This window comes from Lissotriton vulgaris, unplaced genomic scaffold (assembly GCF_964263255.1).
Source record: "Lissotriton vulgaris unplaced genomic scaffold, aLisVul1.2 SCAFFOLD_998, whole genome shotgun sequence".
NCBI lineage: Eukaryota > Metazoa > Chordata > Amphibia > Caudata > Salamandridae > Lissotriton > Lissotriton vulgaris.
Genome location: NW_028251137.1, coordinates 214,745 through 235,742, shown reverse-complemented (window position 1 = coordinate 235,742; position 20,998 = coordinate 214,745). Strand labels below are relative to the sequence as shown.

General features: G+C 41.3%; 1 protein-coding gene across 1 annotated transcript in view; it reads right to left on the bottom strand.

Moving 5' to 3' along the window:
- The window catches only part of IRAG1 (inositol 1,4,5-triphosphate receptor associated 1), a 434,599-nt gene that overhangs the window by 235,261 nt on the left and 178,340 nt on the right, over positions 1-20,998 (bottom strand). The gene's annotated exons all lie outside the window — the stretch shown is intronic.

The following is a 20,998-nucleotide window of genomic DNA, read 5'->3' as shown; positions in this document are numbered from 1 at the left end:
ACCATGAAAAAATATACTTGAGGTATTCACTCTTCTGAGAAGAGGTACAAGAAAGAGAGGTTTCTTTTACAAGAGAGAAGACTCATTCTTATTACATTCCGCATGCCACCAGCTGCATGGATCCATACATTGACGCTTGTCAAACTTGACAATTTTCTATCAATCTCTGATGTATAAATGGCAGATCAAAAAGTGACAGGCGCTGCCTTTGGAAGTAAGAGGCCTGGCTCAGTTGTTAGGCTCCAACAGTCAGCTGTTAAGTGTTTGAACACACTTGATAGACAATACATCACATACATAGACTTCTAAGTGTTTACATCGGTTAAAACCTAAAATCATATGGGTAATTAGGTTATAGCATCCACTTACTTATTATCATTGACCTAGGTCCGACACTTGCCTCCTCTTCATGTTCAGCATTTCAACTTATCTGGTTGCCTAAGCCAATCTACGCTTTCCATTTAGGGCATTAATTATCTTTTGCTGCTCCCTGTTTTGGACATTAACATAGATTAACTGATTCTCTGGAGGGTATTACCTACTGTTTATTGTCTGTCCGGCAATTATTGACTTAGACAAAGGTGAGGATGCATAATGTTGTGAAGAGAAATTGAGAACTGTGAACACCTGGCAGTATGGGAGCAATAAGACTGTTAACACCCTCCCCCAACTTCACTAAACACACACCTATTCACCCAGGCAAAATCTGTTCTTCTTGTCTCTGCCCAAAGCTTAGAGTGGAGACAAACAATAGTAATTAGTGCGTATTGTTAGGAGTCTAACTGACTGAGCCAACCTGAACATCCCACATCAGGCACTAAACATCCCTTAACAGTGTTCTAGAGAACATGAATGTCAATTCACCAAAATGCCTGGGGTAGCAAAGTAAGATTGCACACCATTTTACCTTTACTTTGGCTCACACAGACATGCTTGCACATACTAACACATTCACACACTCTCGTGCACCTAAACACACTTTCACCCTCAAGCATGCATACAAAATACATTTAACAGCATTTTTTATGTAAACAGACATAATATTAAATCAAAAATATAGACAGGACATAATATCGAGTAAAAAATATCGACTACACAAAATATCGACCAGACATAATATCGACTACAAAAATATCGAGTTATATCGATATTAATAGCCAAAATATCGAATCAAAAATATAGACTAGACATAATATCGACTATATAGAATATAGACAAAAGAAAAAGGAAAATAAGGTAAGTTTTGACTACTTTTTAATAATTGTGTAATATAAATCTGTAGCGGGTAGTGGGTTTATAGGGGAATAGGGTGGGAAGTAATTTAAATAGAAATAAATAATTATGTAATTATTAATAATAATTGTCAAATAATTAATAATTGGTAATTAAATAAAAAATAATAGGTAATTAATATTAATTGATTAATTGATAAATAATAATTTTATAGTAAATTAGTATCAGTAGCGGGTAGTGGGTTTATAGGGGAATAGGGTGGGTAGTAATTTAAATATAATTAATTAATTATGTAAATTATAATTAATAGTAAAATAATTATTAATAGGTAATTAAATAAAAAATAATTGCTAATTCATAATAATTGTTTAATTGATAAATAATTAATTTATAGTAAATTAGTTTCAGTACTGGGTTGTGGGTTTATAGGGGAATAGGGTGGGAAGCAAATCAATAAATAATTAATTAATTAAGTTAATTAATTAAATTGTTTAATTAATTAATAATTGTCCATGAAAAAAAAATAATTGGTAAATAAAAGTAATTGGTATAGGAAAATAAATTTACTTGGTACTAATTTTACTATAAATTATAAATAATTATGAACTTTTGCCTATTTATACTGTTGTACTCACTGGAGTGGAAATAGTAATTTTGACCCCTACGCTATCCAACGTTTTCCCTACTGTTGCACCCACTGGAGTGGGAATAGTAATTTTAACCCCTACGCTATCCAACACTTTCCCTACTGTAGCACCCACTGGAGTGGGAATAGTAATTTTAACCCCTACGCTATCCAACGCGTTCCCTACTGTAGCACCCACTGGAGTGGGAATAGTAATTTTAACCCCTACGCTATCCAACGCTTTCCCTACTGTAGCACCCTCTGGAGTGGAAATAGTAATTGTAACCCCTACGCTATCCAACGCTTTCCCTACTGTTGCACCCACTGGAGTGGGAATAGTAATTTTTACCCCTACGCTATCCAACGCTTTAGCTATTGTAGAATTCACTACAGTTGTTACAATCATTGTTAACTATTTTGCTATGCTACTGTAAAATTATTATATATGTTTATTTAATATAAAAAATATATATAAATATATATGTATTATTTTTTTATATTTATTTTTAATTAAAAATAAATATTTATTAATATAACATTATTTTAATAATATAAAGTAAGTTTATAATAAATATATTTATTACTACATTAGTATTAACTTAATTTAAAGACATTTAAAAACAAGCATTTACAATGCAATAGGTTTCGCAGCATTAAAGTTTGATGGATAAGAAGCAAGCAAATGAAATAGACAAGAACGCCACTGAATGCTAATCAATGAGCGGACCTAAAGCCCAATCTAAATTTTGGTATTGTCCACAATATGTCCTGACAACAGACCGCTACAAGCTGGATCTTAACACACATACATACCTCTGTTACAAACCAAATTTAAACGTGTTTGTGTAACAAGATGGTGTACTAACCAACCAGCTGGACCAGTAATGCAAATTGCTAATTTACTAAGGAAGGATAGCAAGACGGGCATATAAAGACATGGATTTAAGATTAATTGCTGACTTAGCGGAGGTTAAAGGAGTAAAAAAAACGAAATCATTATTATTAGATATCAGTTCATGAACCTGATATTTTCGATCAGCTCAGGTAAGCTGCGAGGAGTAGCATTAAGTGTCACAATGAGATCCAAAAGGAAGTCGAAGCAAGAGTTTTGTTTAGCCTCTCTACCTTACTGAGCTTCTTCTACTCTCTTCCTTACTGAGCCACTGCTGCTCTCTGCCGTACCCAAATTCGGCTACTGTCTACATTAGCGAGTCTCTGCTACTCTCTACCTTACTGATCCTCTGCTACTCTCTACCATACCAAGCCTCTGCTACTCTCCACCTTTCTGAGCCTCTGCTGCTCCCTACCTTACTGAGCCTCTGCTACTCTCTAATTTAGCAAGCCTCTGCTAATCTCGACCTTAGTGACCCTCTGTTACTCTCTATCTTACTGAGTCTCTGCTACTCTCTACCTTACCGAGCCTCTTCCAAATAAACAGTGGTGTCATGGAATTTGAAAAGCCTACAGTTGTTTAGAACGTGGTGAAATGTAACTGTCATAGATAAAAAACTCACCACATGCAAAATGGCACTGATTACATGTGTTCTGTTTGTGTACTAATAAGCTGAACATAGATCAAAAATACACCAGTCACACTGTGCACGAAACTACAATTCCCAGAATGCCAAGAGCATTTGGCCACAAAAAAAAACAGAGGTAGCTGATTTATTCACTCTTGACAAGGGATCAAACATTAACTAAAACCATTGAGTTGTGAAATATCCCCATGCATGGTCACGTTCATTCACTGGTAGGCGAGCTAGTACCACTAAACGTTACAGCACAATATTTCTTATAGCAGGTATGAAGGGAATTCTGCTGTTCAGACCACGCGTTGCGGCAGCTACACAGTTTATAAAATGAAGGTGCGGGGCCCCTGCACCAGGTGATCTTGGGAAGCAAGGGGAGGGTCTGTCTTAGAGAGGAGCGTGATCTCACGTTGTATTTTTAGCAGTCTTTTGCTTTTATTCTTCGCCGCTTCTCCCGCCCTGTCTTCTCCCTATCTGGCCGGTGCTTGCAGGAGGCTGCTGTAGCCCGAGGGGACTCTCCTCACGCATACCTCTGTTGACACAGTTCCTGCGCAGTGCGCGAGCTGAAACGCCACATGCTTAGGGACTGCTGGGCTCGCGCTGAACCTCGGGAGACCCCAGGACTGCCGCTTCTCACCTTCATTCTTCAATGGAAAACCGCTGAAAACTATGGGTTCCCCCGAAAAGCAGGTACAGCTATCCCCAAAAATACCTTCATAAATAGTTTCCTTCTTTGTTATCTTTAAAACTCGTCTTGCGAAGGGGTTTCCTGGTGCAGAGAATTTTTTTTAGCAAGTCCTTTCCACTGTGGTTTCCTACAAGACAAAATCCTAACAAGTCAGGTCCCGGGCCGCGCTGTGATTGGCTGACGTCACGGGGGTGTCCCGGGCCGGCAGCCAATCACAGCGCGGCCCGGGAATGACGTCACGGGGGTGTCCCGGGCCGGCAGCCAATCGCAGCGCGGCCCGGGACAAAGGGGCGGGGCTTAAAAAAAGCACCAGAAACGCCCCCGAATCGCGTTTTCAAGAGAAAGCGCGATTGACAGCCTCTGTCTCCCAATGGCTAGCCTCCATTTATGGAGCTAGCCAATGAGAGGCAGAGGCTGTGCCGACATCCATACTGAAGACAAAAGTTTTCAAACTGGGAGGGGCACTTCGTGCCCCTCGCCAGGTCAAAACCTAAAAAGGCTGATGCTGACCCCAAGGATCTTAGCAACTACAGACCTGTATCCAATCTTCCTTTCCTAGCAAAATTACTAGAAAAATGTGTTCTCCGTCAACTCACCCACCACATGTACATCAACAACCTCCTTGACCCACACCAATCAGGCTTCAGGAAAGGATGCAGCACAGAGACTGCCTTCCAAAATGTCATAGATGATATGCACAAATCACTGGACAAGAACCGCTGCTGTCTACTCATACTCCTGGACCTTTCGGCGGCCTTTGACACGGTCGACCACAAACTGCTCATAAATATTCTCACAGATAGGGTAGGTGCCAATGGGGTGGTTGCACAGTGGTTCACCTCCTTCCTACAAAACCGATCTCAAAGAATAAAAATAGGAAACTTCACGTCCGACCTACACCCTATAACTAGAGGTGTCCCCCAGGTGTCAGTGCTATCACCGCACTATTCAACATCTACATGGAGCCACTCACCATCATCCTCAAACAAGCCAGCAAGGAAAAGAACCCGCAAATCACGGAATGGTTAAAGGCTATTGATGCTCTAGACTGCACCCTCATCCCAGCAAACTCAGTGAAGTCATTGGGTATCACTCTGGACCCTAACTTGGATATGATTAAACACATCAAGAGCACTGCAAAAGGTGCCTTCTTCAACCTAAAGCTATTAAGTAAAATTAAACCCTTCATCCCACCAACGGACCTCAAACAAGCCACGCAGTCACTTGTCCTATCCAGATTAGACTACGGGATCGCCACCTTCACAGGCACGGCCAAACTACACCTGGCTCCACTTAGAACAACACTAAATGCAGCAGCCAGAATGGTGTAGGAGTGAAGAAATATCAACACATCACTCCCGCGCTAACTAAACTCAAGTGGCTCCCAGTAGAAATGCGAGCTAATTTCAGAACCGCCTGCCTCACACACAAAGCTCTACACACTGGCAAACCCACCTATCTAGCTGCCAAACTCAAAAAAGCGGGACAGACAAGAAACCTAACTCTGTGCTTCTCATCCCTCCGAAAACCTGCAAACAAAAGACTCTATCTAGGCCCTTCACCGGAAATGCACCCAAAATCTGGAATGCCATTCCCATACATATTAGGACGAACTCATCCTACAGAGCCTTCAAGAGCCAGCTCAAAACGCTCTTCCTCAATCAAATCCTCACAAAGTAAAAACGGATCCTCTTTAACTCCCGACCACAAGACAAAAGACCCAGAAACTACGTCAAAGCGGATTAACGAACCTCCTTAGACCTTGGACTCACTATTTACCTGGGCACTCTTGGTGTAACAATCCGTTTACAACAATGTAATCGGTTTATAACAATGTTGTAAAGCGCTCCGATACCTCCGGGTCTGGCTAGAGCTATAGAAAACTACAAAAATAAAAAATAAAAATATGTGTGTATGCCGGGTCTGGTGGCTCAGTGGACGAAGGCGTACGCTGCAGGGACCTGTGTTCAACCTCATGGTCACAGTTTTTTTGTTGCTCTAGCCCCGTCCCCCACCCCCAATGACCCCGCCCCCACCAGTGCAGCCCTCGGCCACAAACCACACTGTAAATTTATCCCAGAGAGAAAGTTTGTGAGTACCCATGATCTACATGATCTTTGGTCTGAGATGGAGGCACAGAGCTTGATGCAAAATTAGATGGCTTGGTGTTCAAGAAGACTAATCTTAGTGTATTTGTGGTGATGAGATTGAAAGCCGTCCATGAGATTGAGGTTTTTTTCTTGAGCGCTTGAATTTCTCTGTGTCGGACAGTATAATTAATTACCCATGTCAGATACGCTATTGCTTAGTAGTAGATAGGGTTAGTGTTGAAGCCTTGCGATAGCCTCATGGCCTCATGTAGAGGCTTTCTGTCAATGAGTTTATGGTCTCTGGATTATACCAGTTTGATTTCTGGCCTCAGATGAAGCAACTGTACTGCTGCTGTGCCGCAGCCAGGATATGAAAGGGAATAAAATGTGGATTCACCAATCCAGAGTGACCATGCTCGAGATCTGTATGTAGTTTTTCCTGGTGCTAATCAGTTCCGGTGAGATCTTGGAATGAGAAGGAATCAGTATCAACTCCGAATTAAAGTCAAGCACTAAAAGGTTTTGCCTCGTGTTGCAGAAAAAATTACTGAACCACGGGCCATCAAACTGGGATTCTTACACCATCGGAGCAACACTGTCACGTATATGAATGCCTAATTACAGTAATCAGCAGCTGAAAGTGGCTAACTTCTGCAAAGTGTCAGGCTTGCTGCTGCACACCATGTCCTGCAATTTTCACAGCTTTTGATCCCTTTGAGCTACACATAAACGCGTTCGTTAAAATCTGCAATTTATGCAGCAGGTGATGGATTATGTGTTTAGTGCAGGAAATGTGTATTTATGTCCAAAGCACCGCCGCTGCCAACAGTGTTTTTCCAGTGGCTCTGCCTGTGCTCCACGGTCAAACTAGCATCTTTCCATTCTCCCGCATTTTCCAATTATGAGCGAGTTGGAAGGAAGGTACAATTTATCGCTGCAAATAAAATCAGACTTACACGGGTTTTTAATTTAACAGGTGTGATACATTATACCTATTCTGGGCTTCCGATGAATAACGAGCTGATTTTAATGTTTGCTGCACCAAAATCTGCAAGCCATGTTAAAACCTGTATGCTTTCCTCTTTTGAATTCCAGACGGTGTACCTTGCCGAAATCTAACAATACGTGTGGTTTTTATCGCACCCGGTAATTACCAGGTGCAGTAAACGCAATTCAACTTGCAAGTCCGAACCCTGCACAAACATGGATTTGAGATGGGGTTGGGAAACCCGACCCAATATTTAACACTGCACACTCATTTGGCCCTGGGTGTTTTTGCACGTACATTCACCACTTTTTACCACCGCCTGCACTTTGCTGAAAATCTTTTTTTTTGTAAGCAGGTTTATTTATTTATTTATTTTTTAGGTGTGCATTGCATTATTTACCACGTGCTCTCACGGCCTGCATAGTACTTAAAATGTTCCTATTACCCAACCTAAAAGAGTTAGGTTTTATTTATCATGAAAGTATAGAAATTTGCGTTGGCGATCCCAGAAGTTAAACCATTAACCTATAGATTCTTGCAACAGGTATATCCCACTGACGCATCTGGCCGCCTTCAATACATGATAGAAAAGAAGCAGCGTGCTGAATAGGACCTCGAAGCGCTGGCTCAGTGTTGAGAAACGCCCACGTAGAGCGCTCCAGGCCATACACTTATATGTCCCACCTGTGTCAACAATCCCACCGCACCCATGGGGAGATGCAGGACACGCACTTTAAAGCATCCTTAGACAGAGCACCCCGCCCCCACACTTTACAAATGCAAGGTCACAGGGGGCGCTTCCGCCTGGAAACGCTTCTCTTGTATCCGTCTGAAAAAGTATGAACAGCCCCAGCACAGACCTGCATATGGAGCTCAGGAAGAGGGTTTTTTATACCCCGAGGCGCTGCCAATGAAACCTAAAAGGGTCAAGTTCAAGAACGGGGCAAGTGTTTACATTATGATAATTCCCTCCACACATGCAATGACATGTATAACGATTGGGATTCTGTCGAGCACGTATGGCACCGAGATACTGAAAGAGTACCACAATGAAAGGCGCAAAAAGCAAGGACATGTATAAACACTGAGTTGTTGCTAAGAATGTAGGACAGGTCCCGGGCCGCGCTGTGATTGGCTGACGTCACGGGGGTGTCCCGGGCCGGCAGCCAATCACAGCGCGGCCCGGGAATGACGTCACGGGGGTGTCCCGGGCCGGCAGCCAATCGCAGAGCGGCCCGGGACAAAGGGGCGGGGCTTAAAAAAAGCACCAGAAACGCACCCGAATCGCGTTTTCAAGAGAAAGCGCGATTGACAGCCTCTGTCTCCCAATGGCTAGCCTCCATTTATGGAGCTAACCAATGAGAGGCAGAGGCGGGGCCGACGTCCCTACTGAAAACAAAAGTTTTCAAACTGGGAGGGGCTGTGCCCCTCGCCAGGTTCGAAACCTAAAAACGATATTTTTTACAGTCTATATTTTAGTAACTCGATATTTTAGAGTCGATATTTTTGTACTTACCTGTTTAAAGATAGCCAGTCGATATTTTGTCCATCGATATTTTGTCAACAATATTTTGGCAACTCGATATTTTTGAGGTCGATATTATTTCAATGATCCCATTTTTTACTTACCTTAGCTTCCTCATAGGGTCATATTCCAACTAATGTATTCCATTGTTTATTACACTAATATTGAATACTAGAATAATATCATTTACTATTTGTATAATATTTTTTTTACAGAAACCAGGCAATTGGAGCACCAACCAGCGTCCATTAGGAAGAGCAGACCCTGTGTTCCAGGCACTGATTTTGCCACCTCTGCGGGCAGGCGTTGCAAAAGCAGTGCTAGGGATGGCAAGGAGCAAGCCAGTGGCCGCACCTGCAACCCCTGCCGACCCCTAAATGACATCCATGCTAGAAAAGTGTTCTCCAACTAAGAAAAATCTATCTAAGCAATGATATCCAATCTGTGTTTGTTGAGACTAATAACATTATTATGACACAATGGTAGATGGTTTTGTTCTGTAGCATTACATTTTACAAAATAAAGCCTCAATCAATTAAGATTATTAGGTTTTTACATTTCTTGTTGCCTTTTCAAGGTTTGTGAATACATATCATTTGAAATATCCACTCACATTTGCTCCCTTTCTTGCTTTGCTTTGCTTACCTTTTTGTACTGATAAGAAATAGAAATGGAGGGAGACTAAATTTATAATTAATTGGTCCCTATATTTCCTTTCTTTCTATTTTATTTTGGAGTGGATATATATATTACCTTGTTTTTTGCTTTTGTTTCAATGTCATATATTTTTCTATTCACTTTATTCATATTCCAGATAAACACATACAAAAGACATGCCAATTCATAAAAATAAAATCGCTTAAAAACTGGTACTACTCGTGCATATTTTTGGTGCCTGAAGTAAAGGCATGCGAAGGGCTCGTTTTCAACTACAGAGCTGTAGTTAAAGTTGATTCAAACCGTCATTTTGGCACATGGTCCTTTTAGTAAACAACTTTTATTTTATTTCCAAAGTGTAATAAAAAAACATCTCCAAAACACAAGTCAGCTGCTTTAACTGGAATGATATTAATACTCCCTTCACGTCTTAGCCTCCGTTCTACCCTTATTTCCACATTCAGTCTTATATTGCTGCTTGTGCTGTTGCTCCGTTGGTTTTGATTGAATGCACTTTGTTGCATGCATAATGCAGTTTTCCCCAGTGCTTGGTTTGTAAAAAAAAAAGTGGTAGGCCCACTGCAGCTTGCATCACCCATTTCCATTGCCAGCACTGCCAATGACTGTACTAACACAACTAACCATTACACTCCTACAAGTGTGATAATCCAGACAATTCTAGGCCCCAAAACTATAATAGCTTGGGGGCAAATATTAGTCATTTTGATGTATATTTAATCAGTAAACAACTGTTACTGTGCTCATCTCTAAATCAGATTATCAGTCCCACCTTGTAGCAGACTGTCAGAAGTGAAGATGTTGACAATTAAGTGCCAACTTCCTGGTGCATTCTTGGCTCTTTTATATTACCTTCTCGGCCATCACACAGCAGTCCATATTTTTACACCTTTCATCATATGACGGGATATCGCCATCACCACATTAGAGAATATTTTATTATATACCTGCCAAGTCTACATAGAGCCAATCTAGATGATATGGAAAAGGTGGTCTCTAGTTAAATGTTTTAATCTTTTTATTGCATTTCTTTGCAAATGTAAACAGAACTTGGAACACAGAAAGGAACACAAATATTAGATAGTCGATCAGATATTGAAAGTTATGATATTGGTTAGGAAACCTGGCATCAATGAACAAAAGTAAACTTTCAGACTGAGAAAGTATCTAGTACCCTATAAATATTGTTCTTTATCTTTTCCCAGAACCTTAGTACCAGAGGGCACTCCCATAAAGTGTATATCGTTGTTCCCTTTTGACCACATCCTTGCTATGTCATTGTTGATCAACCCAATTTGCACTAGTTTATTTCTAGTATAATATATTTGATGTAGTATTTTTAGCAACTTAAGCCTGTATCCTATGCTTATACTATTTGCCTTGTGCTTCTGACCATTAGTTTTATTCCAATGAGTACACATCTCCTCCCTTCGCTCCATGGGTGACTGCAGTGTGTTCATCTGCTAGTTTTGATCATCCCATCAGATACCATTGCGACCAAAATGTTGGCCTCTCACACAGGCCATGGAACAACGTTCACTCCCACAAAGTAATTCCAGGTTTGGGATGTTCTGACAACAAGTTTGTCTGGTTGCCATCTGCCATGCCCTTACAACTGCTTTGGTGCTTTCTGTCATTTTCAATGACCTTTCCCTCTTATATAGCTCGGAGATAGCTCCTAGGTCTCATGGACAATCTATCAGCCAACAGGGATGGTACTGACTGTCAGACGAATGCCCAGTTGTTAAAGACCACTATCTGGTATGCTCAATAGTACTGACGCACAACAGGTAGTGGAAGCCCTCTCTCAAGGACACCCAGGCCAATGGTGGCAAGCGATAACCTTCTTGATTTCCATTTCGCAGCAAAGGTCAGACCAGCTTGTCTAACTTTCAAAGTATATTTCAGGAACCCTAAATGGAATCGAAAAGGGTATGTTTTCTATAACATACTGTATTTGCAGCCCTTCCCATAAGCGAAGGTAGGACATTCCTCCATACTTACACATCTTTCTTAAATTCCGTAGGAGGTTTAAACATGTTTATATCATGGAATATTTCCCTGTCTTTTGTGGCAATGATACCTCAGTACTGGAAGCCGTCACTAACTATTTTAATGGGATATCCCCACCCAGCTGATGGGGTTCATGCTCTTATTGGGAAAAGTACTAATTTTACCCAGTTAATATGTAGAATTTCATCTATATATAGTTACCCTTCCTAATCCAAAAAGCTGGTGTTTTATTATGAGATCAAAGAGAAGTGGAGACAACGGGCATACTTGTCTCATGCTCCTCCCTGGTATAAAGGGTTCTGAAACCACTCTAATGTCCTTTACTCATATGTATCAGGATATGAAGCCTGGTCTAAAGCACATCCTTTCCAGGATGGCCAATAGGAATTGTCATTCCACACAGATTTAAGGCCTTTTTAGCATCGAATGACAGGACTGTTGTTGGGTCTAATATTGTTATGATTCAGTCTAATTAGCCAATAATATTGTGAGGTAACAATAGTGCATGCAAGGCCAAAACGGTCCTAAAAAAGCAAGAGCTGTTCATTTACGAACAGGACATATTATTTGAGTAAATGGGAGCAACAGTCAACAGTTTCTAATTGTATGACGGGTCATTGGCGTAATAAATCATTTATTTATAAATATATCAAAACCTTTGAAATATAATTCACATGCTCACTTATACACAAAGTGAAACACTGATACATATATCTAAATATTTAAACATTACTCGCTAATATATGTATTCACTAAGATACACTTAATACACTTAATAAGCCAGTTAACCAATCATTTTTTTTTTAAAAGCATCCATTTAGACACTTATTTAAACATTTATTCTTCCATCGACCTTTACATATACATATATAAAACATATTTATTTTTCAGAAAGACACACATTCACTGGATGGTGTCATCAGTGATGTCATGAGTGATGTCACTGACCATGTCATGAGTGATGTAATATGTGATGTCATCAGCAGTGTATTGCAGGGGAGTCCAACTAACTATAATGTGGTAATTTCAATGGTTTTATGTGAGTTTTTTTTTTGCGCTGGAGCGCTCCCGGTGCGCGTATCGGTAGGCGCACCGGAAAGCGCAGTCTTGCGGCGCGCCCCGGAGAGCGTAGCGGTGAGCGTCCCGTTTGCGCTATTGCTGCGAACGAACACATCATCGTGACGTATCGCGTAGCCGCGTCCGCGTGATACGCACGGCGTAAGCGCACCCAGAAGCACCCGAGCGCATACGATCGCACTACGTAAGCGCCCCGGGGCGCGCAGCGTAAGCGCGTCGGGTCATGTGACCTGAAAATAACAATTTTCATTGGTTCAGGACAGTTTTGTTTTCCAAATGATGAAAGCCCCCACCTTTTTTCCTCATTCTCACTTTGTACTTTGACTGAGGAAGACCTGTTTGCAGACCTATTTGTACCTATTTGTACTGAGAAATGGCTACCGTAGCAGCAGCAGCAGGAGCATCTCAACCACCACCACCACAAGGACCACCACAACACCACAGTGGTGGAGAAGAAGAAGAGGAGAAGGAGGAGGAGGAGGTTCCTGCCTGAAGAAACTACCCCCTATAAGCCAAAGGAGCACATTGTCTGGGAGTTTTTTAAAATCCCAAGGGGCCTAAAGAAAGTTAAAGCGCCAAAGGTTACTTGTCTGATCTGTGGCACTGTACTTTCCATGAGGAACCCTGCCAAAAAGTTTTCTTTTGGCAACAACACTATGATTCGCCACATGCAACGCCGGCACCCAAACAACTATGCTGCGGCAGAGGTCAGAGAACTGACCAGAAACCCTCCCCAATCTTCTCCCAGCACCTCCCAAAGTAAACAACCCACTCCATCGGGTCCAGAGACAAGGGAGATGGTCCCAAATATCCAACCCCAGTTTGGAGATTTTAAAATAATTTGTAAATTTTGTGGGACTACAATTTGCTACGGAGAGCAAAGTATTAAACTCATCAACCATGCTGGAGACAACCACAACTGTAAAAAGAAACCTTAATTTTTTCCTGGTTTTTTTTGCTCCAGTTGAGCTGTATACAATTCCCTGTTTTTTGTTTGTCCCCATAAAAATTACAAAAAAAATATAAAATTGTTCATAAAAGCCAAAAAAAGTAAAAAATGTTCCAAAAAACAATAAAAAAATATAAAACAACAAAAAGAATAAAAAAACAGTTCTTTTTAGAACTACCTCCAATTTATAAAAAAATGCTACATTTTAAAAAAACTCTGTCATTCTTTTTTCCCCATGGTACGCTCCCCGGTACGCTCCGCGGTGCACGTACCGGGCGCTCCCCCCACGCAAATCAAAAAAAATAAAATAATAATTTGCCCCGCGGGGGCCTTTTATGGCCCCCACATCAAACCTAGGGGGTCGGGGGGGGTCTACCCTTCCCCCTTTTGGTCATTTCCCCCTTTGTTTTTGCCACCTCTTGTGTCTCGATCCTACTGAGACACATGATGGCGGCCGCTCCGGACTGTTTGGAATGTTGACAGACACCCGAGAGCCAATCAGCTTTCCGCTCGCGAACTCGCGTAGCGCGCTGGGGCGCGCTTATAGATATATATATTTATTTGAACCTAAATTACTCAAAATCCACTGAAGCACATATCTTGAGACATAGCACAGGCACATCGGGCTACCAGTCCCTACAATTTTGCCAAGTTTGGTGGAAATCCATTCAGCCGTTCGGGCTAAAAGTGAGTCCAACCGCCCTATGGAAATTAACATGGGGAAAACACGTTTTGGGAGCCCCCTTTTATCTCGGCCCCCGCTTGACGAAACCCCCCCAAACTTTCAGGGAAGGAGCGGAGCAAATTTAAGGAAAAAAACAATCCTAACTATAACTACTATGGCATTTTGGACTGAATCAATTTGTATGCTGTTTTAAAGATGCGAAGCTGCAGCTTTCACTAATAAATGCGGAAACCATACTTACCTGCTGTGAGGTTTCTTCCAAGGGGACAACTAAGGGGCAACTCTTGTTCGACTTGATATATATATATATATATATATATTTCCACAAACGATCCTTTCATGCAATGAGAGCGCTCCACAGTGTGTGCTCGGCCCGAGGGCTGGATCAAAGCCCAAAGTTCAATTGAAGCACAAGGAGGGCGGCACAACCGGATACTTTTTAAGAAGCCTTTATTAGCACTTCACAACACCCCACCGACGCGTTTCAGCCTCACGGCTTTTCTCACGGTCAGCAAGTCCTTTTTTACCTTCCATTTATATACTGCCCCATGTTAGCCTCAAAGTGGCATTATGGGATACGTAGTTTATGAAACAATTTGTTAAAAAACACAATTATGACAGACAAAGGACTGGTGTGTTCTACTCGTTCATGTATAGTACATTGCGTCCAAAGTTGGTTTCACTTAGGGCATCTATCGTTTCATTATCTGTCTATATACAAGTAAGTTTATCATTGTAGTATCCGGTTGTGTCGCCCTCCTTGTGCTTCAATTGAATTTCGGGCTTTGATCCAGCCCTCGGGCCGAGCACACACTGTGGAGCGCTCTCATTGCATGAAAGGATCGTTTGTGGAAATAAATTGCAGAGAGGAGCGCCCGATTACCTACGTGGAAGAAACTGCTTGACTTCAGAAGGAAACGCCCTCAGTTGTCCAGCGGAAGAGTCGGGAGGCTCGGCTGCGGTTTTGGAAAAGATCCACAACGAGGTGAGCGGATTCGAGCAATGAATGCGGCAAAATGAGTGGGTAATCGAAGTGGCTGTATTTGAAATAACGGTGAGGACGCCGTAGCGTATACGATACGTACGGCTGATTATTTCAAGTCGGAACGGTGAAAGCGAAGCGTTTAAAAATCACTTACAAGTGGAACACTCTTGCAGTAAAGATGTGTTCTTAATAAGACTGTTAAGAGTAAATTACAATGGAAGCGCGTGTTGCTAAACGCGCTACAAAAGCGTCCACAATGTTTAAATCCGGGGCTATAGTGGTTGACGTTGCACGAAAAACTAAAACACCTGAAAATGACAATGTCACGCTAAAGCAGCAAATCAATGCACTTGAATGCTTGTACAAAAAAGAAGTTAATAAAAGCTGGGAAATCATAACGCTTGAGAACTATGTGGAAGTCAAAAAAATTCTGCGAGGATTAAGAATATTTACCATGCCGACACACCCTGAAACGAAGGAGGAACTGATCATAGAATGGCTAGAAAATAACACCACGTGCTCTTTAAATATGATGCGCATTCTCATAAAACATGCCAAAATGGACATTGACGATATCACTGAAATAATCAAAGCGCTGGAGGAACTTCTCTCAAAGGAAACTAAGCAAGAAAAAGTTACTAAAATGAGACAAGAAATGGAAGTTAGACTGGATCAATACGAAGTTGAGATACAAGAACGCAAGGAGCGTAAGTTCAAAAGGGATGAATTAGACTGTCTACATGGTAGAATCCTTACGTTCGCACGACGCTACGACAACTTGAAGAAAAACTTCCCGCCTAACATACAGGTATCGAGTGGAAGTGAATCTGATGCGAGTGTAACCGAAGCAACTCGTGAACAGTCAAAAAACTTGAATATTTTAGAGGAAGTAAGAATGGTGAACCTAGAGAAAAATATCACCGGAGGAGGAGGAAGAGGGAGAATGTCTTTTCAGAGCAAAGGGAGAGGAAGAGCCACACAAAACCAACCAAGTCCCTCACCAGCACCTGCAAAACCCGCAGGTCAAAACAGCGAAAGAAGACAATATCCCCTCCGCAACAGGAAGTGACTAACCTGATCGTGAATCTCTCACAATATCAACTAACAGATGAAGAACAAATGGTTTTGAATAAAGGTTTATCATTCTGTCCGGAAGCTCACTTTGATTATCCTCAAATGAAAATCAATCTATATAAGTTTGTGAGAAAACTAAAATTGGCAAAAGTTCACGCGAACAAAGTGATATCAAACAATTTGAACAACATGACAGAACAAGCAATAGAGGAGGAATGCACAACAACTATCGAACAATGACCTGATTTAAGAGAGACATTCGAGGCAATGTTTAACCCTGTGGGCGATACAATAACAGACTCACAAATGTTGGAACAAATGAACAACAAAACCAATCAAAGTAAAAATACTGGACTAAAGAAAAAGTCTCGATTCTATCCAGTGCTATCACCAGGGAACAAAATTGATCTGTTCTCAGATGCCATGACAGAAGCATTGGATAATCTCGTAAAGGTTAAAGACAATAAAAGAGAAAATCTGTCAATCAAAGAACGAAAGGCAATCCAGAATCTGATGGACAACGCAACAATAACGATTAAGCCCGCCGACAAGGGGGGGAATATCGTTATTTTAGATACCAGCGACTACATCAAAGAGGCCGAGCGACAGCTCAATACACTACAACACTACAGTAAACATAAATCCAACCTAATATTGAAAAAGAAGTCTGATTTGAAAGAACTACTGCAAGGTTGGCATGCAAAAGGATTGATAAATGATGATGAAAGGAAATATATGACCACGGAGTATCCAATTACTCCGTGCATCTATTTTTTACCTAAGATTCACAAAACACTGATCAATCCGCCAGGAAGACCCATTGTCTCGTCATGCAGTTCGCTATATGAGAACGTCTCAAGGTATGTTGATACCTTCCTTGCTCCTATTGCTCAGAGTATGCCATCCTACCTGAAGGACACGGGAGACTTTTTGAGGATCCTAATGGATGTGACATGGTATCCAGGCTACCTTCTGGTGACAATTGATGTTGTGTCACTCTACACATCAATAAGACACAACGTAGGCTTGAAAGCTTGTAAACATTTTTTGAAGCAACGTAGCATTAAGGAAATGGATCACACATTAATGCTCTTAAGAATGATAGAATTGTGTCTTACGAACAATGTGTTTCTTTTTAACAATGATCTGTACAAGCAAGAGTGTGGCACTGCCATGGGGATATCTTTTTCTCCGAATTACGCTAATATCACCATGGGATGGTGGGAAAAGACAATTGCATGGAACAATACCAACCAGGAAGAATTAGATCGAATAATTCTTTGGGTCAGATATATTGACGACCTTTTCCTAATATGGAACGGCACAAATTATCAATTCCAAAAATACTTTGCCACACTGAATCACAATGAGGCTGGGCTGCAATTTACATGCTCAACAAATAGAAGAGAAATAGACTTTTTAGACACCAAAGTCTACATCTCCAATGGCATACTTGAAACCACATTGTTCCGTAAAAAAACTGCAACTAATAGTGTGCTACATGGCACCAGTTTCCACCCGAAGGCACTACTGAAAAGCATCCCATATGGAGAATTTGTACGACTAAAAAGAAATTGTTCGAAACCAGAAGATGCCGAAAGCAAAATATATGAAAGTAAAGCCAGATTCCAGTCAAGAGGATATAAGGACTATGTGCTAAAAAACTGCAAAAATAAAGTGGACAAAATCAGTAGAGCAGAGACTTTGATTGAGAAGCCAAAACCCCCGCAAGACAAAGATCCGCCAAGATTCGTTACCACATACAACAAGGAAAGTGGAGTAATTGCCAAAAAAATGAAAAAATACTGGCACCTGATAACCAGTGATCCAGACATAGGGTCAATGGCTGGAAAACATCCTTCCATCACGTATAGAAAAAATACCTCACTTCAGGACCTATTAGTTAAAAGCCACTTCCAGATTAAACAGCAACCCAAATTGTGGACAGAACAAAATATAGGCTTTAAACCATGCACCTCATGCAAAGCGTGCAAAATAGGCAAAGGAATGAGAAATGTGATAGAACCGGATGGGAAATGCATGCCTATAAAGCAATACATTACATGTACATCAAAAAACGTGGTATATGTCATTGAATGCAAATGTGGAATGAAGTACATAGGATGCACCACGTGTATGCTGAAAAAGAGAATACTGGAACATATCCGTGCTGTAAAAAACTCCAACATACTGTATGCTACAGCCAAACACTTGAGTACTTGTCAAAATGGGGATTGGGGAGCCATGAATTTCTATGAATTGAAAATGCTCACCAAATTGGAAAGAGGAGGGGACACTGTCCGTCTTCTTCGACAAATGGAATCACGGTTCATTGTTCGGTTCGGAACAAAGCATCCCAGAGGCATGAACTTTGGAGAGGACCTCCACATACATCTGGAGTAAATATGAACTCAGCTGGCCAATAATTAACGAAAAGGGTACTACACCCAAAACAATGATAAACTTACTTGTATATAGATAGATAATGAAACAATAGATGCCCTAAGTGAAACCAACTTTGGACGCAATGTACTATACATGAACGAGTAGAACACACCAGTCCTTTGTCTGTCATAATTGTGTTTTTTAACAAATTGTTTCATAAACTACGTATCCCATAATGCCACTGTGAGGCTAACATGGGGCAGTATATAAATGGAAAGTAAAAAAGGACTTGCTGACCGTGAGAAAAGCCATGAGGCTGAAACGCGTCGGTGGGGTGTTGTGAAGTGCTAATAAAGACTTCTTAAAAAGTATCCGGTTGGGCCGCCCTCCTTGTGCTTCAAATATATATATATTCACTAAAAAAAACATAGGTTTTAGGCCTTACTGGTGATTTGGATGATACGACTCAAACTTAAGGTCTACATTATCCATCCCACCCTTTTTTAATCAGATGCTCACGCCGATCTTTATTAAAGTTTGGTTTGGATCAGCGTCCGCACCTTTTTTAACTTTATCACTTTCTCACTTTATTCACTGTTTTTATTGAATCCAGCTCCACTGCAGATGCAGGTGTTGTAGCACACCAGATAGGTCTTTTACCTGCCTGGTGAAAACTACCCAATGATGAAGCATGTCACCCAATAGTTGGGTGAGTGAGGGTAATATATAAAATAATAATTATTTTTTCACATTTCACTTCACTTGAAAATGTTTGTTTTCTTTTCCAGTCACTCCTTTGTTGTTAATTATATATATATATATATATATATATATATATATATATATATATATATATATATATATATATATATATATATATATATATATATATATATATATATATATATATATATATATATTCACTGAAAAAACCATAGGTTTCAGTGATGTCACCGACCATGTCATGATTGATGTAATATGTGACATCACCAGCAGTTCTTTGCGGGGGCGCGAGGTATTGTTAGCTCTACTAGCTATAACATTCAAATTTCTCTGGTTTTGTATGAGTGAAATGTCCAACTAACAATAACGTCCCTGAAAACTATGTTTTTTCAGTGAAATTCTAAGGTTTTTTAAATGCTATTTTCTAACTATAACGACCCTGAAACCTGTTTTTTTCAGTGAATTTCAATGTTTTTTTAAATGCTAATTTCTAATTATAATGTTCATTAAACCTATATTTGTTCAGTGATTTTATATTGTCATTCCATTCTCAACCTGGTGAAAACAGCTGATATCGCCAGTTTTCCAGCAATAGCTTCAGCAAAAAAATCTCCATGAATGAGAGCAACAACTAATGCTAATAATATGCAGAGTAGGCGTTGCCATGCAAAAATAACACGAAAACACCACTTCCCGATATTTTCAACGAGCAGCCAAATCTGCAGTGCGATACAAAAACAGGCGATAAGCCGTGTTAGCAGTAATAATCTAACATCTGCCTTTTACTGGTGTAAAGCAGGATGACTACCTACAGTGTGACAGGGAGCCCAGCCCAGATCACATCTGAAGACCAACACATGTCATAGAGCTACTGATCATGCACCTCCGACACCCAAGAAGGCCACAACACCCACTGCCACCACCCTCAGGGCCTCACCCTGAACCACCCCCCCATTACCACAGAGGAAGCACACAACAGAACAGCGGACCTTCCAAAAACAGCATGGCCCCTCAGCCACACAATAGCTGAGTGTTGGAAGATGTGGCAACCACACGTGTGAAGGACGCAAATCACCCACCAACAATAATGCCCACAATACCAAGTGTAGCGGTGATGTGCTGAGTAGACCTCACTATGCAGAGTACAACCTCTCCATGTGGACATATACTGCTGGTGCTTGTAGTGTTGTGGACAGTGGATGTTACCTCAGGCAGTGGGGCCAATCTCGGTCATGTACCTGAGTCGTCATCCCCTGTAAGTGAAAGCACAGTGGGATGGTCCAACATTCGCCACTCCAGCATAGAAGTGAGACTAAATAGGCTGCAGCTCTGGGCGTGGTTCACGTCTGTGAAGGCCAACACGCCTGCCAGAGCGGCGGCTCTCACACTGCCACGTGGCCACCGCCATGACCGCGGGCCTCCTCTACACAGGCCCCTGCAAACACAGCACAGCAGAGTTATGTCTGTACAGACTACTGCCTTTGACATACACTACAGACAGCAGGGCTCACAATTCAGATTGAGTCCCGATTGCAGATGATGCAGTCCAGTAGACAAGACACATTGCTCACAGTGCGACCCGATCGGACCACGCATCATCGCAGGCTGCGTACACGCTGAGCGCCACACTACCACTAACTCTATGCAGCTCAAGTCAACGGCACGTGGCTGTGGGCCCTTCCTGACCACTGCTTACGGTCTACACTGCGGTCAGCAGGGCTCCCAATTCAAGATTACCGATGCAAATTGTGTAA